At 36.2% G+C, this 18,766-nt stretch overlaps 1 protein-coding gene across 11 annotated transcripts in view; it reads left to right on the top strand.

The window, feature by feature from the left end:
• EPHA5 (EPH receptor A5) overlaps positions 1-18,766 on the top strand; it is a 415,456-nt gene that overhangs the window by 271,295 nt on the left and 125,395 nt on the right. The gene's annotated exons all lie outside the window — the stretch shown is intronic.

The raw sequence follows: 18,766 nt of genomic DNA, 5'->3' as shown, positions 1-18,766 counted from the left end.
GAAAGTCTCATCTAAAACTGTTTAGTTCACCTAACAAACATAACTTGAACTTAAATACAGTTATTTCATCATTAACTGTTGTTATCTTTGTCCATTGAGAATTTTATAATATTCACCATCAGGTAAGAAAAAGGTTTGAATTCAATTCTAGCATTATAATGAATTTTTAAGACCCCAAAATTGGAAAAACAATAATTTAAAAATTTACAGAATAGGTAATTTTTGTTAATGCAGGCATTTAATTGGGCGTGCTCAAGACACATGACTCTATGTCAGAGCTTATCTGGTTAGTTCAGGATGGACTTTTTTCCTTCCAGTGCTTCATTGCTATGCTTATATAATATTTTAAAAGTGTCAGAGGGGATAATAGAAGTAGTCTGCTGTAATATTTTGATTTCTTAGTTTCTCCTACACTTGATAAAATAATCTTTTGAAAATGAAAAAGACCATATAAATGCCATTAGGACTATTATGCCTTTAAGCCATGCTTCTTAATCTTAATACTGCAGATATTATCCTTGGCCCCTGTTAGTGAAGTCTAATCAATGCAAATGCTTCCACTCTGGGCAGAGAAACCTCTACGAGGGGATAAAAATCATGTACCAATCCTAAACTCCTATTACACAAATCTTAAATTCTCAAATTCTCAGTGACAATAAGTTGGGTTTTAATGTGTGCTAATAAAACATTCATGAAATTGCCTGGTGTGTATATTTAACTTGTGACCAATTGTTAGTCAGAATTTGGTTATTATAAGTGATTTGCTCTTTCTTTTATGTGGTTATTATATGTAACATTGGCTGTCAATGGTATTCACATATACTATAGTTTGCACACAGGGAATGCAATGGAGGAAATATAGGAATCTATATTTTTGTGTGCTTTATTTTAATCGCTCTATCTTACCAAGACATTGTGTCTGCTTGGAGCACTTTCTGGAAGAAGCTGAGAAAGTCACATCAATTCTTCCTGAAGAGCATGCCCTGAATTGAGTACTTTGTGGCCATATAAAAAATAGTCAACATTTTGGTTTCAGCATTGAAATTTGTTAGAACGGTTGCAACATAATGTGAGGCAACAATTCTATGATTGTGATATATCTATATCTATCACAGTTTCTTTATCCGTGTATTTATTGATGAACGCTTATGTTGTGTCCATATCTTGGCTACTGTAAACAATGCTGTGATAAACATTGAGTGCATATATCTGTTTGAATTAGTGTTTTTGTTCTCTTCAGGTAAATACTCAGAACTGAAATTGCTGGATTATGTGGTAGTTCTACTTTTAAGTTGTTTGAGGGACCTTCATCATATTTGTAATGCCTGCTGTACTGATTTGCATTGCCACTAAGTCTGCACATGTGTTCCCTTTTCTACATATTCTCATCAACACCTGCTATTTCTTGTCTTTTTGATGGCAGCCATTCTGACAATATGAGAGGAAATCTCACTGTGGTTTTGATTTGCATTTCCCTGATTAGTGATGTTGAACATCTTTTCATGTGCCTACTAGTCGCGTAGCCAAAACAATCTTGAGAAAGAAAAACCTGGAGGTAAAAATACTCCCTGATTTTAAACTGTACTACAAAGCTATAGTAATCAAACACATAAATCAGTGTAACAGAATAGAGAGCCCAGAAGTAAACCCATGCTCATATGTTCAATTAATCAACAACAAAGGAAGCAAAAATTTGCAATGGGGAAAAGACAGTCTCTTCAGTAAATGATGTTGGGAAAATTGAAAAGCTACATGTAAAAGAATGAAACTAAACCACTTGTCACACAACATGCAAAAATAAGCTGAAAATGGATTAAAGTCTTAAAAGGTAGGAATTGAAACCATATAACTCCTAGAAGAAACTATGGGTGGTATGCTCTTTGACACTGATCTAAGCTATCTTTTCTTGGATGTATCTCTTCAGGCAATGGCAACAAAAGAAAAAATAAACAATGGGAATACATGGAGTTTAAAATAACACTTGGATTCTGTTTTTACAGATTAAGGGACATATTTATACTATTGAAGACATTTTTTAAGTCCCTGCCAAATTATAGAAAACAATGTTATAGTATTAGTAATGAACTAAGAAAAAGCTGTTTGTCTTAAATTGTACTCAATATTTCTTTATTTTTCTCTAGGTTAGATACTTAAGAACCTTTATATGAGGCTTGGGAATTAATGAGTAAAAATTATTATATACAGATATGTATATGTTGTTGTTGTTAGTCACTCAGTCATGCCCAACTGAGTGACTAACACTTTACTGCATACTTTAAAAATTAACTTTACTAAATACCTTATTATATATAAAAGCAGCAGATGATATATATTTAGACTCATATATCTGGCTTTAAATTCTAATTCCATTACTTATGAAGTCTTAGTACTTAAAACACAGATGCACTACATATACTTATGTACATATTTATGCATGCATGTGTGCTCAGTTGTGTCCGACTCTGCAACCCTGTGGACTGTAGCCTGCCAGGCTCCTCTGACCATGGGATGTCCAGGCAAGAATACATGAGCGTGTTGCCATTTCCTACTGCAGGGGATCTTCCTGATCAGGAATCTACATCTCCTGTGCATTACAAGTGGATTCTTTACCTCTGAACCACCAGGGAAGCCACTTCTGCTATGCATTATAAATATACTTAACATATATAAGTTCATGAATTTATTTAGTATTTTTACCTACTTTTTCATAAAATAAGACACAATTTGTTCCAGTCAGGTATAATAGCACTTGTAGAAAGTAATAAGTAATGGACTAATGACAAATGAATAAAGGAAAATGATGATGAATTTAATTGAAATGGATACTCAACCCAGCAACCTATGGATAGTTAAGATGATTCTCAACGAGGGTAAATGAAATATTCTGACTTTTGTTTCCACTAATTAACTAGAGCTATTCACTATAAAAAGGTGCAAATAAACTTTGCTTCCAGTAATTTTGAATGATTTTATTGGATCACAAATTGCTCTGGCCTGTTTTGCTTCTTTATCTCTGATAATTTTCTGAATTTACAAACATCATGTTTTAATAGTCTACTCTGTATAACTATGTCTTTGAAAAGTGCATTAAAATTATATTTATCACAATACTTAGTAATTTTCACCTACCCCAAGTTCTCTTTGTATTCACAAGCATAGGTCTTGCTTATTTCATTTTTGTGCATAGATAGAAACTTGTAATGTCATGAAGACTCTTTTCAAGTTTACTACCTTATAGCTTTTAAATAAAAGTTCACATATAAGTAAAATAGCATTTATCAGTTTTACCCATATACTTGAAAAACAAAGATTCCATTATGTTTTTAATGTTATTACATCTTCACTACTTACAAAAATATCTTGTAACAGTTTACTGTTTCATTGACTTCTTGCTTGATTAATTTTTATTTATTGGGCATGTGCTTGTTCTTTTTGTAGTTACAGAAGATACAAAGATAAATGAGTCCACTCACTGTACTCAACAGTTACATAGTTTCAGTTCAGTTCAGTTCAGTCATGCAGTCATGTCTGACTCTTTGTGACCCTGTGGATTGCAGCTTGACAGGCCTCCCTGTCCATCACCAACTCTCAGAGTCTACTCAAACTCATGTCCATTCAGCCGGTGATGCCAACCTACCGTCTCATCCTCTGTCATCTCCTGCTCCTCTTGCCCCCAATCCCTCCCAGCAACAGAGTCTTTTCTAATGAGTCAACTCTTCACATGAGGTGGCCAGAGTACTGGAGTTTCAGCTTTAGCATCATTCCCTCCAAAGAAATCCCAGGGCTGATTTCCTTCAGAATGGACTGGTTGGATCTCCTCTCACATTCATACAAAGTTTTGATGAGACAGACTTTATTGGCAAAGTAATGTCTCTGCTTTTTAATATGCTGTCTAGGATGGTCATTACTTTTCTTCTAAGGAGCAAGCATGTTTTAATTTCATGGCTGCAGTCACCATCTGCAGTGATTTTGGAGCCCCCCAAAAATAAAGTCTGACACTGTTTCCATTGTTTCCCCATGTATTTGCCATGAAGTGATGGGAACAGATGCCATGATTTTAATTTTCTGAATGTTGAGTTTTAAGCCAACATTTTCACTCTCTTCTTTCACTTTCATCAAGAGGCTCTTTAATTATTCTTCACTTTCTGCTATAAGGGTGGTATCATCTGCATAACTGAGGTTATTGACATTTTTCCCAGCAATCTTGATTCCACCTTGTGCTTCATTCAGCCCAGCATTTTTCATGGTGTACTCTGTATAAAAGTTAAATAAGCATAGTGACGTACTCCTTTTCCTATTTGGAACCAGTCTGTTGTTCCATGTCCAGTTCTAACTGGTGCTTCCTGACCTGCATACAGATTTCTCAAGAGGCAGTTCAGGTGGTCTGGTATTCCTGTCTCTTTCAGATTTTCCACAGTTTTTTTGTAATCTACAGTCAATGGCTTTGGCATATTCAATAAAGCAGAAATAGATGTTTTTCTGGAACTCTCTTCCTTTTTCGATGATCCAGCGGATGTTGGCAATTTGATCTCTGGTTCCTCTGCCTTTTCTAAATCCAGCTTGAACATCTGGAAGTTCATGGCTCACATACTGTTGAAGCCTGGCTTGGAGGATTTTGAGCATTACTTTACTGGCATGTGAAATGAGTTCAATTGTGCCGTAGTTTGAACATTCTTTGGCATTGCCTTTCTTTGGAATGGGATTGGGTTGAAAATTGACCTTTTCCAGTCCTGTGGCCACTGCTGAGTTTTCCAAATTTACTGGCATGTTGAGTGCAATACTTTCACAGCATCATCTTTTAGGATTTGGAATAGCTCAACTGGAATTCCATCACCTCCACTAGCTTTGTTCATAGTGATGCTTTCTAAGGCCCACTTGACTTCACATTCCAGGATGTCTGGCTCTAGGTTGAATGATCACACTATCATGGTTGTCTGGGTCATGAAAATCTTTTTTGTGTAGGTCTTCTGTGTATTCTTGCCACCTCTTCTTAATATCTTCTGCTTCTGTTAGGTCCATACCATTTCTGTCCTTTATTGTGCCCATCTTTGCATGAAATGTTCCCTTGGTATCTCTAATTTTCTTGAAGAGATCTCTAGTCTTTCCCATTCTGTTGTTTTCCTCTATTTTTTTGCATTGATCACTGAGGACGGGTTTTTTAACTTATTTTATTTTATTTTTCAGGAAGGCTTTCTTATCTCTCCTTGCTATTCTTTGGAACTCTGCATTCAAATGGGTATATCTTTCCTTTTCTCCTTTGCCTTTTGCTTCTCATTCTTTTTTTTTTTTTAATTTTATTTTTAAACTTTACAATATTGTATTAGTTTTGCCAAATATCGAAATGGTATACATGTATTCCCCATCCTGAACCCTCCTCCCTCCTCCCTCCCCATACCATCCCTCTGGGTCGTCCCAGTGCACCAGTCCCAAGCATCCAGTATCATGCATCGAACCTGGACTGGCAACTCGTTTCATACATGATATTATACATGTTTCAATGCCATTCTCCCAAATCTTCCCACGCTCTCCCTCTCCAACAGAGTCCATAAGACTGTTCTATACATCAGTGTCTCTTTTGCTGTCTCGTACACAGGGTTATTGTTGCCGTCTTTCTAAATTCCATATATATGCGTTAGTATACTGTATTGGTGTTTTTCTTTCTGGCTTACTTCACTCTGTATAAAACAAGACCCCTACATATGTTGTCTACAAGAGACCCACCCCAAAACAGGGGACACATACAGACTGAAAGTGAAGGGCTGGAAAAAGATTTTCCATGCAAATAGGGACCAAAAGAAAGCAGGAGTAGCAATACTCATATCAGATAAAATAGACTTTAAAACAAAGGCTGTGAAAAGAGACAAAGATGGTCACTACATAATGATCAAAGGATCAATCCAAGAAGAAGATATAACAATTATAAATATATATGCACCCAACATGGGAGCACCACAATATGTAAGACAAATGCTAACAAGTATGAAAGGAGAAATTAACAATAACACAATAATAGTGGGAGACATTAATACCCCACTCACACCTATGGACAGATCAACTAAACTGAAAATTAACAAGGAAACACAAACTTTAAATGATACAATAGACCAGTTAGACCTAATTGATATCTATAGGACATTTCATCCCAAAACAATGAATTTCACTTTTTTCTCAAGTGCACATGGAACCTTCTCCAGGATCTATCAAATCCTGGGCCATAAATCTAGCCTTGGTAAATTAAAAAAAAGTAGAAATCATTCCTTTTGCTTCTCTTCACAGATTATTTGTAAGCCCTCCTCAGACAACCATTTTGCTTTTATGCATTTCTTTTTCTTGGGGATGGTCTTGATCACTGCCTCCTGTAGAATGTCACGAACCTCCAACTGTAGTTCTTCAGGCACTTTGTCTATCAGATCTAATCCCTTGAATTTATTTCTCACTTCTACTGTACAATCATAAGGAATTTTATTTAGGTCATACCTGAATGGTCTAGTGGTTTTCCCTATTTTCTTCAGTTTAGGTCTTAATTTGGCACAGTCAGCTCATGGTCTTGTTTTTCCTGACTGTATAGAGCTTCTCCATCTTTGGCTGAAAAGAATATAATCAATCTGATTTCGGTATTAACCAGGTGATGTCCATGTATAGAGTCTTCTCTTGTGTTGTTGGAAGAGGGTGTTTGCTATGGCCAGTGTGTTCTCTTGGCAAAACTCTATTAGCCTTCACCCTGCTTCATTCTGTACTCCAAGTCCAGATTTGCCTGTTACTCCATGTATTTCTTGACTTCCTACTTTTGCATTCTAGTCCCCTGTAATGAAAAGAAAATCTATTTCAGGTGTTAGTTCTAGAAGGTCTTGTAGGTCTTTGTAGAACTGTTCAACTTCAGCTTCTTCAGCATTACTGGTTGGGGCATAGACTTGGATTACTGTGACATTGAATGGTTTGCCTTGGAAATAAACAGAGATCATTCTGTCCTTTCTGAGATTGTATAGTTATATAGTTTGGAGGCAGATAAATAAATTCTCAGAGGAATGGTCTAACTTTCTATGTCTGTTGTAACTATTTTCAATTTTATGATCACTCACCTAACATGTGGGGCTGTTGAATGCAACAGCCACATCACTAGTCTCTGACATATTAGTTTTTCAGTAATTAGGAAAAGAGAACAGGAAGAGGTGGGTTTAAAAATTTCTCCGTATGGTCACTCAAAAAAAAAAAAAAAATGACCTCACATGCAGCTTCAGTATTAGCTGAGATTTCTCACCACTTGGAGAATATGTGATTGGAGTCACTAAAATTTGTCCCATGGTAAGAGCTGAAGAATTGAGTATCTGATAATGTTACTAACTTGGAACAGAATATCTTGATTTGGATTTTGTCTGGACTTTAAAAGGCTGAGTAGCTTTAATCATTAATCTTATATTTACTCAATGCCTGTCATGTTGCTGCTACCAATTATGCTATTAAAAGATACTGTAATTGTGATGTATATGAGGCCAGCTGATAAGCACTACTCAAGTCTCTCTGGTTATTTTGTAGCCATAAAGTTTAATATCTTATTTCTACAGGCACAACTTCAGATTTTATTAATAAAAGAATCTTGTCAAATGGCCCCAGAGAGAATATATTTAAGAAAGAAGATGTGATGGCCTTGAACTTTAATGTTATAACAAATCTAATCTGGTTCTTTAAATAGTCAATAGGTAAATAGCTTACTATCATGATCTTTGTTGAAATAAATAATCCCTATTTTTATATGACTATTAATAAATACAATTGAGACCAATAGGAAGTAGAAAGAAAAAAATAGTTTTTTTATATTTATGATGTGTTTATATTACTTTTCAAAGTGCTAGATACGATTTGTTTATATTATAAAAACCTTGAAGTAATTAGGAATTGAATTAAAGTTACCACTTAATCATTTTATATCTATCTGTGTCTTATTTTGTGGTTAACAAGACTTTACATAATCTGGATTTATAAGAAATTAATTTTCCTCTTATAAAAAAGACATGAATTATGAGACTTTTTTATTGACCTAATAACTTTTTATCTACTTATAAAACTAATGGCCATATCCTATATTTGAGGTGTAATATTGATAAATGATATTGAAAATTATACATGGGACTATATTCCCTTGGATATAATGTATATTAAGAATATGGTGTTGATTAAAGTTTTCCAGCTGTGCCATGTCACTTGCTATATATAACCCCACTTTATTTTGAAAGGATACTGTAAAAATTATTTAAATTCTGTTTCTCATTAAGTGGATACTGTGGTTAAGATTAAATAGCCATTGATAATAATACCATTTTGTGTACTAAAAATTCTATTATAAGGTAATAAGAAGTAATAAATGGAAAACAGATTCTATAAGAGTTTATTTGGTGTGGGATTAATTCATAAAGAGGCATGTGTCATTTTACACATTGTTACATTTAATATTTGTTTTGTAATCTGCATGATTGTTTCAGAAAAATGTTGACTATAAATGCCAGTGATATAGTTCTTTATTTTTATTGTTGCCATTTTCTTTTCTAATTAGCATCATTGAGCATATGACTTCAGAACGGTATTTGAAGCATATGGTTAATACTATTAAGTCAGATTACATCAAAATTACTTCTTTGCAATTAAGTTGCTTTTATTTCCCACTGAAAACAATTAATTTTCAGTATCTTATAATTTTCAAGTCTTTTAAAAAGAGCAAACTATACCTAATGGGACATTTCACGTCATAGGTACTTTTTATTAAAAAGGGTATTGTTTCCCTAGAACTCCTGACATTTAAAGCTAGGTTTTTTTGGAATGGTCATTTCTAAAATTCACTGTGATCATATATCAAAATATATATGCAGGCTTTTAAGATGGAGTGATTGTAGGTTTTGTTTGAATGAGCGGATTGAAATTTTATTTTGAGCAAGAAACCTCAACCTTTTCTTTGGAAGAGACCATGTATACCAGGTGTGGTGAGAATACACTAGTTATTTCTCTTGGTCTGGTGGTATCAGATGACAAGTAAATATAGCACTAAATATATATGAAGTACAGAATAAATGTATACATATACATTAATATAATTTATATAATACATAGAATATGAAATATGTGATATAATACTCAATGGCCATGTATATACTTTTAAAATATCTGCCCACTTTTCCATTTTGACAATTTCAGACTGTCAATACAATACAAAGACAAAAATATCAAGTCTGTAACTAGGATTGTAGTAATTAATTTTTATATTTATTTCAGTCTGTATAAACAGCAAGGAAGTAATTATCCATATAGAGTATTTATCAAAGCCACTAAATATGAATTATGTAAAAATAGATTATGAAAATAGATTTTTATCTATAATATAGATTGAAATATTCCCCAAAATTATTACTTTTGGAATGGTTTATTACCCTTTTCTAACTAATTCACATTTTGATAGATGTTTTAGAGGGTCATTGGGCACATATACCTTTCATTTCAAACACACACATGTACATATTCTTTAATGTGTTTGTTGCATGTGTGCTAAGTGGCTTCAGTCATGTTTGACTCTTTGAGACTAAAGAAATCCTATGTAACATAATATGCCAGGCTCCTCTGTCCATGGGATACTCCAGGCAAGAATACTAGAGTGGGTTGCCATGCCCTCTTCCAGGGAATCATCCCAACCTAAGGGATGGAGCCATATCTCTTAGTCTCCTGCATTGGCAGGTGGGTTCTTTACCACTAGTGCCACCTAGGAAGCCCTTATTGGTGTATAACTGATATATAATAAACTTCACATAAAGTGTACAATTTGGTAAGATTTTGCATATCACATACTTGGGAAACGTTAGTGCAAATAAGACAAGTGCTTATATCCATTTCTTCCCAACACGTTTACTCATGTCTCTTATTAATCCAACCAAAAAAAAAAATACATATTGTTAATGTCATTTGTGTAAAACTCTAAAAAATGCAAACGAATCTATTGTAATAGAATGAGTAATTGTTTATTCACCTCTTTATTTATCAATATTTGCATGTTCATAGTATCATCCAGAAATTGTTCGAAAAACTAGCAGACAGTACTGAAAAAGAGCACAAGAATTTTCAGATTTTATAGAGATTATAGTCTGGTTGGACTAAAACAGATTACATATGAATGTACAAACACATCAATTTACAAAGTATTAATAGACTGTTTCTTTTTATATTTTCCCAACCTATTAAGAAACAGTACACAAATGAAAAAAGGCAAATATTGTATAAGACATCAAGATAGCAAGGTAATAAGAGTGAGCAAAGGTTTAAGAAGGCAACAGTTCACAAAACAACACTGATCCAGCTTCTAGCCTAAGGTTTCCAAGTTTATATAATTTTGTTACAAGAACTGATTCCAGTATGGTTTCCTTTAATACGTCCCAAAATTACTGAAAAAATGGTTCAGTTAAATTGTTCATTGAAAACAGAATCCTTGGCCCCAGTCTTATCTCCTGAGTCAGAATTTCTTGGAGTGAAGACTAATAATCTTTGTTTTTAAGAAAATCTTTCCCAGACTCATCTGGATAAAAAGAATCACCTAAATATGATGAACTGTGTGTGGAAGAGAGGAGTGGTAGGTTTCAGCCAGCAGATATTAACTTTGATATCCATTGGCCAGAATTTGCCAATGGAATTAATTGTAAGATGCATGTTTTTTAAAGCTTGTGTGTATATGAACACATGACTTGTGTGGAGGGACTTTTGGAGGCAAGTAAAAGAAGCTCCATCTGAAGAACTTTTAACATTTTTGTGGACTATCACAGACTGAAAATATATCCATCAGTTCAGTTCAGTCACTCAGTCGTGTCCGACTCTTTGTAATCCTATGGACTGCAGCATGCCAGGCTTCCCTGTCCATCACCAACTCCCGGAGCTTGCTCAAACTCGTGTCCATCGAGTTGGAGATGCCATCCAACCATCTCGTCCTCTGTCATCCCCTTCTCCTCATGCCTTAAATCTTTCCCAGCATCAGGGGTTTTTCCAGTACTCATCCATATTATCTTATTTATCTTTCTCAATGCTTTAAGATAAAATTTTATGTGAATAGGTCAAATGCATAGAGATGTATTATTTTAAAAAAAAGGAATACAAGTAACCAATACTTGGGACTTTCCAGGTGGCTCAGCAGGAGATGCAGGAGATACCCAGGAGCCTTGGGTTGGGAAAATCCCCTGGAGGAGGACATGGCAGCCCACTCCAGTATTCTTGCCTGGATAATCCCAAGGGCAGAGGAGCTTGGCGGGCTACAGTCCACAGGGTCCCACAGAGTCGAATACGACTGAATCCACTTAGCAGGCATACACACAATGTACCTGATACCGTTATACAGAATCAGATTGCAGCCTGGTAAAAAGTCTGTATCAGTGTTCCAATTTTAAAGATAGAATAAACGTTCATAGTTGTTAGGTTACTTAAACAAGGTCACTCAGCTATGAAACGGCTGATTGCCAAGGAATTTGAAGCCAATTCTGCTTGATTTCAAAGCTGTCTATACCATGGCACCCTTTCCTATCTGAGAACACTAAACTAGGTTCTGTATTTGAAAAGTTAGGATGACATGCTCTTTTGCATAACAGATAGCAGACTTTTGTTTTATCATTGCTTGTGCCACTGAGATGTTAAAGATTTCTACATTTATGTAAGTATCAGTAAGTCAAACACACAGATTGGCAATTCTTTAATCATTAGAAATACATACTGAAAATAAAGTAAATTGGTGGTGGATGGTGGGAGCCACTGTTGAAGTTGGAGATTACAGATAAGTTAAAGAGGCTAGAATAACCTGTGTGATAGCTGATTAGTTAGTGGCATCACTGTATATTCATGTTTAGCTCCCTCTCTCTCTCTCTATATATATATATATATATACACATATATCTTTTTATATATATGTATATACACAAATAACAATAGCTACATTTAGAAATGTTCATAGATATACACAGGTTAACATACATGCATTTCTTTCCTGGCTTTGTCATCTGAGAGGGCCAAGAAACAAAACCCCAGTAGCAAGGAGCACACTTATAATCCAGACCTTGGTGTCCAGTAGAATTCTCCAATGTAGGAAACCAGTGTTCCTAGGAGAAATGATTTATTCTAGGATTGAGGACAGTAAATGAAATAAGATGAGCCTGAAGCATCTGGTCTTGCAGTGCCAAGAGGTAAGAAAGTGATGAAGAATACAGACAGAAAACCCATAATGATAGAGGTATGTCAAAAAGACATAGAATCTGCTAACTGAAAGAGTAATCAGTGACCAAAACTTTAGCAATTTGAATAAAAAATAAAGTATTAGATTATAAGTAAAGTATTAAAAAAAAAACCCATGTGTCTGTACTCCACAAGAATATAAATAAATGATGAAGCAAACACATAGGGTTGAATAGATAATAATTTGGGCAGGTACTCCACCCTCAAGGAGACAAACCATTGATCCACCTTCCTTAACTGTGGGCTGCACATAGTCACTTTCTTCCACGTGTATGGAAAACTGGGAAAAGAATAACTTTACTGTGAAGAAATCTAATGCTACCTCTGTCAGGTGATCAAAGTTAACCTAATATAGATGAGTTATGCCTGTACCCTTGACACAATGTGGAAAAAGCACTTTACCTCTGTACCTTCCTCCAAAAATAACTTATATCTCAGATCTAATCATGAGAAAAACATCATGTTAATCCCAGCTGAGAGATACTTTACAAAATACCTGACCGATGTGCCTCAGCAATGTCGAAGTCATCAGATCAAGCAGTTTGAGAAACTATTATAGCCCAGAGGAGCCTGAGGAAACGTGATGACTAAATGTAATATGGTGTGCTGAGTGGGATCCTGGGAAAGAAAAAGAATAATAAGTATACCTAAGGAAATTGGAATAAAATATGAACTTTAATAATAATGTATCAATATTGGTTAATCAATTGTGGTAGATCTACTATACTGTTGTAAGTTGTTTCTTTTTTTAAAATGTTTATGGGTTATGGCTAATTTACAATGTAGTGTTTCTGTTATACAGCAGAGTGAATCAGTTATACATATGCATACATCCACTGTTTTTTAGGATGTTTCTAAAACATCCTAAAATGAAAATAGAAGACATTAGGTGTGGGATACATGGAATCTCTCTATCCTACCTTAATAATCTTTCTATAAATATAAAATCATTCTTGATTTAAGTTTTTTAAATTCAATTAGGTGAATTAGGGAAATGTTACTGTCTAAAGGATAAACATCTTGCTTATTATACTGATATTCAAAGTTCACTTCCAATATGTAAGCTAGAATACTAAGAAGCAATTTGGAATGTTTCCACATATCCGTAAGGTGAAACTTAGAAGCTATGCAAATTATTTTGTTCTAGTCAACTTTATTTCTCTGGTATTTTTGTTCTTCTTACACTGTGCTGTGCTGTGCTTAGTCACTCAGTCGTGAACGACTCTTTGCGACCCCATGGACTGTAGCCTGCCAAGCTCCTCTCTCCATGGGCATTCTCCAGGCAAGAATACAAGAGGGTTGCCATCCCCTCCTCTGGGGGATCTTCCCAAACCAGGTATCGAACCCAGGTCTCCTGCATTACAGACAGATTGTTTACTGTCTGAGACACCAGAAAAGCCCTAGTATGGTAATATTTATGATTTAACATCATCCAGCAATGGCACCCCACTCCAGTACTCTTGCCTGGAAAATCCCATGGATGGCGGAGCTGGTAGGCTGCAGTCTGTGGGGTTGCTAAGAGTTGGACACGACTGAGCGACTTCACTTTCACTTTTCAGTTTCATGCATTGGAGAAGGAAATGGCAACCCACTCCAGTGTTCTTGCCTGGAGAATCCCAGGGACAGAGGGGCCCGGTAAGAGGCCGTCTGTGGGGTTGCACAGAGTCGGACATGACTGAAGCAACTTAGCAGCAGCAGCAGGAAGTTTTACAGGTAATGCTCTGTGCCATCATTCCCAGTTTGTTCCAGGCTTTACTTAATAAAAGGTCGAGTGGATAAAGAATGAACAACTGGTAAGGGAGATAAATGAAATAAACATGTCCTGATGCTGACAAATCTTGTTACAGTTATTTTAATATACATATTATCTCTAAAATACTTCACAATACGGTGAGAGTGCTGCCATTTACAATTTGCACATCATCATTATGTCCCAGGAGCTGTCAGTGTCCCCACTTTGATCAGCTTTACCCAAATGAGGAAGAGGTCATCTCTTCACTGAGCAGGTTATTCTTGAATGACTCTGAGCTGAGAAGTGGTCTCCTCTTCTTCCATTCTGAACCATGATTTAAAGGGCACTCGTTAGCCTCTGAGACAACCAAGTATGGAAAACAATGTTTATTAAATCAAACAGTCTTTGAAATCCATATGGTTTATGCTTAATTTCGATGGATGTAAGTAAATAACAAAGAATTTCATTTCGGGATGATTATGTCTATGTTGATATCTATTTGATAGCTTCACTTTGAAATGGTTATTTATTTTATTGAAGAATGGATTATTTTAAATAAAACTCAATTTCCCAAATAATAGGATCCTAGTATATGCATGTAAAATGAGATAAACTTGGTTTTGAATGATACTTGATGATGTATGTATTTCTCATTCATTCATGCATGTATCCATTCAACAAATATTTCTGAAATATCTATATGCCAATTAATTTTCTGGCGCTGGCAATATAGCAGTGAACTATATCAAATTAATCCCTGCCTTCATGGAGCATACATATTAAATGCAGTTTTGAATAGAGTGTTGGCAACACCATCAGTTAATTAAGTGAAAACTAAAACCTATCTATAAAAACTACATCAATCGAAATAAGAATGTCTGCAATGTGGTGAAATGAGTGAAGAACTTCAAAGACAGTCTTTAGATCTTTATTAAAGTATAATGCAACACATATATAGTGGTAATGGGACAGTGAGTGTAGTTTATGTGATTCATAAAGATACACACTATCAAACAAAGTATATTAAAAAAAATTCTGTTATCCTCCTGAATTCTCTCTTCCTGTTTCTACGTCAGTAAATTTGCTGCTTTGCTGCAAACACTATGATGAACTAGGGGGCCTATAGTTTGCTCTTCCTTCTTTCCCTGTATTCTGGATGATTTGTCCATAGTACCGAAGATGGCATGACTTTTCCCTCATGAGGGAATCAATAGGGACTTTGAACTTATTCCAGAATGTGACTGTGAGACCCACCAGTCAAGTAAAGGATTTACATGAAAGTTTGCCAACAAAGGTCCATCTAGTCAAGGCTATAGTTTTTCCAGTGGTTATGTATGGATGTGAGAGTTGGACTGTGAAGAAAGCTGAGCGCCGAAGAATTGATGCTTTTGAACTGTGGTGTTGGAGAAGACTCTTGAGAGTCCCTTGGACTGCAAGGAGATCCAACCAGTCCATTCTGAAGGAGATCAGCCCTGGGATGTCTTTGGAAGGAATGATGCTAAAGCTGAAACTCCAGTACTTTGGCCACCTCATATGAAGAGTTGACTCATTGGAAAAGACTCTGATGCTGGGAGGGATTGGGGGCAGGAGGAGAAGGGGACGACAGAGGATGAGATGGCTGGATGGCATCACCAACTCAGTGGGCAAGAGTTTGAGTGAACTCTGGGAGTTGGTGATGGACAGGGAGGCCTGGCGTGCTGCGATTCTTGGGGTTGCAAAGAATCGGACACAACTGAGCGACTGAACTGAACCGAAATAAAATTCAATTTCAAAAGTACTTTTAAACAATTTTGGATTTGTACACACACTTTGTGTTCTGTAGTGTGTATATGTGCTCAGTAGCTCAGTCCTATCTGATTCTTTCTGACCCCATGGACTGTAGCCCACCAGGCTCCTCTGTACATGGAATTTTCCAGGCAACAATACTAGAAGTGGATTGCCATTTCGTACTCTAGGTGATCTTCCCAACCCAGGGATTGAACCCATGTCTTTTGCATCTTCTGCATTGGCAAGAGGGTTCTTTACCACTCGTGCCACTTGAAAAGTCCAGGCAAGATACTGGAGTGGGTTGTCATTTCCTTCTCCAGGGGATCTTCCAGACCCAGGATCAAACTCAGGTGTCCTGCATTTTGGGCAGATTCTTTACCATCTGAGCCAGCAGGGAATGCCCAAAATGAAAGTTGCTCAGTTGTCTCTGACTCTTTGTGAACCCCTGGACTATAGCCCACCAGATCTTCTGTCCATGGAGTCATCCAGGGTAGCCATTTCCTTCTCCAGGGGGATCTTCCCAACTCAGATCTCCTGTGCTGGAGACAAGATTCTTTACTGTCCAAGCCACCAGAGTCCAGAAAATTTGTGGAGCTGAACAGAGGGAGGGGACATATATAAACCTAAGACTGATTCTTATTAATGTTTGACAGAAAAACAACAAAATTCTGTAAAACGATTAGCCTCAATTAAAAATATTTTTTTAAAAAAAGGATAGAAGATAAAGCTGAAACTATACATTCTCTGAATCTGAACACCACAAAGCCCTATGATTAAAAGAATAAAATTACATATTATAGGATCAAAGTCATTATAACCTATGGGTTTATAAGACACTAGACAGTTACCAGACTTTGCTCTTACAGATAGTTGTTTCTCTTTTAATTTTATTGAAAGACATGTCACTTTTAATAGATAAGTTTGCTGATAAAATACATAATAAAAAATAAAAGGTTCCTCTGTATTTGATTTTTTACCACCACTCATTTACTCCATACATATGTATTGGACCGTCCTCTGTCCAGGTGCTGTTCTAGAGCTAGGATTCAGCAACAAATGAGAATAACAATATCACTGCCCTCATAAAAATTATACTCTACTTGAGAGGATTGAAAAAAACAAGTAGGAATAAGGAAGAATTCATATAGAAATAAGATGTGAATATCAGATGGTAGAAGTGCAAGTAATAGAAGAAAAATTGTGAAGATCAGAGAATGTGGCAAGATAAGGGGGGCTAAGGGAGAGAGCAAACAGGAAAGGTCTCAGTGAGAAATCCAGAAGAGGGAGCGAGCTCTGGAGTCAGAGTGAGGAGCACCTCTGAGTAAGGATGCAGATGGAAAATCCTTAGGCAGGAGTGTGTCAGAAGTGCCTGGGGCAGCCAGCCTAGAGAAGGAAATTGCAACCCACTCCAGTATTCTTGCCTGGAGAATTCCATGGAAAGAGGAGCTTGTTGGGCTACAGTCCATAGGGTTGGACACAACCGAGCAGCTAACACTATGTAGGAGTGTGTCAGAAGTGCCTGGGGCAACCAGCCTGGGTCGGAGCTATTGAAGAAGTAGCAAGAGGTGGTGAGGTCAAAGAAAATGCAGAGAGCCAGGTGGTACTGATGCTTATGTGTATTTCCACATTTGGGTTTTACTCTGCAGTGAGATACAGAGGTGCAGAGGAATGACGTGATCTCACTTCTGTTTTTAAATGATGACCTCTTCCCATCCCCTTTTTACACTAGCATGGAGCCCTGCAAAATAGTTCTAAACTTTGTTCTTGCTGTCTGTTGCTCAAAATGATGCCTGTGATTTGATTACACTTTCCAAGGAGTGGAAAAGATAATTAAACATGACAAATTACAGTCCATTATTTTGACTGAATACTACTGGAAATTAAAATAGAAATTCTATGCATACATATGTATATGTATATAACATATAGGGCTTCCCTGGTAGCTCAGCAGTGAATAATCTGTCTGCCATTGCAGGAGACAGAGGAGACCAGAGTCTGCTGCCTGAGTGGAGAAGATCCCTTTGAGAAGGAAATGGCGACCCACTGCAGTATTCTTGTTTGGGAAATCCCGTGGTCAGAGGGGCCTGATGGGCTGTAGTCCATGGGGTCACAAAGAATTGGACACAACTTAGAGACTAAAACAACAACAACAATATAACATGTATATTGTTATTTCTTTTTGTTAGCTGCTCAGTGGTGTTTGACTCTTTGTGACCCCATGGACTGTATGTAGCCCACCAGGCTCCTCTGTCCATGGAATTCTCCAGGCAAGAATACTGGAGTGGGTTGCCATTTCCTTCTCCAGGATATCATCCCAACCCAGGAATCAAACCTGAATCCTCCTGCATTGCATGCAGATTCTTTACCATCTGAGACACAAGGGAAGCCCAACGTATATCTATCTATCTATATATATATATATATAAATTTTAATCTCAGTAGATATATAATATTGTTCACATAAGGCTATACACTACCACAGGGCTATCACATAGTGGTTATACACTACTCACTTTAGCTGACATCTTTTCCATCTTATTACATATACATTATAAATATATAAAATGTGTATATTATGTATTCTTTATCTGTCTCTGCACTTACATACACTCATGATGTGTGTGTGTGCATATAGATATATATATGGGCCTCCCAGGTGGCACTAGTGGTAAAGAACCTGCATGCCCATGATAATCTTTTGCTTTGTCTTCTATAAAATCTGAAAGCTACAAAAATAAAGGTTATCTACATCAAGAAAATTATGTCAGCACTTCTTTATGGTGTCAAACCCAGAGTCTATACAAATCTCATCAGACTGATAAAAAATGGATGCCAAGTCAAATATTCAAATGTGTGGGAGTTCAAAATACTCAGAAAGTAGCATTTTTTTTTCTATTTTTATCAGATAAATAGTCATTTAATACACACTGACAAATAACCATGAACATCATAAGCAATCGTGATTTCTAATGAAATATTTGGGGAAAATGGATATGAAGGGAATGCTTCTTTTATTTGCTATTG

The sequence above is a fragment of the Bos javanicus genome, chromosome 6 (genome assembly GCF_032452875.1).
Source record: "Bos javanicus breed banteng chromosome 6, ARS-OSU_banteng_1.0, whole genome shotgun sequence".
NCBI lineage: Eukaryota > Metazoa > Chordata > Mammalia > Artiodactyla > Bovidae > Bos > Bos javanicus.
Note: the sequence above shows the minus strand (reverse complement) of the source record. Positions and strands in the feature narration are given on the sequence as shown.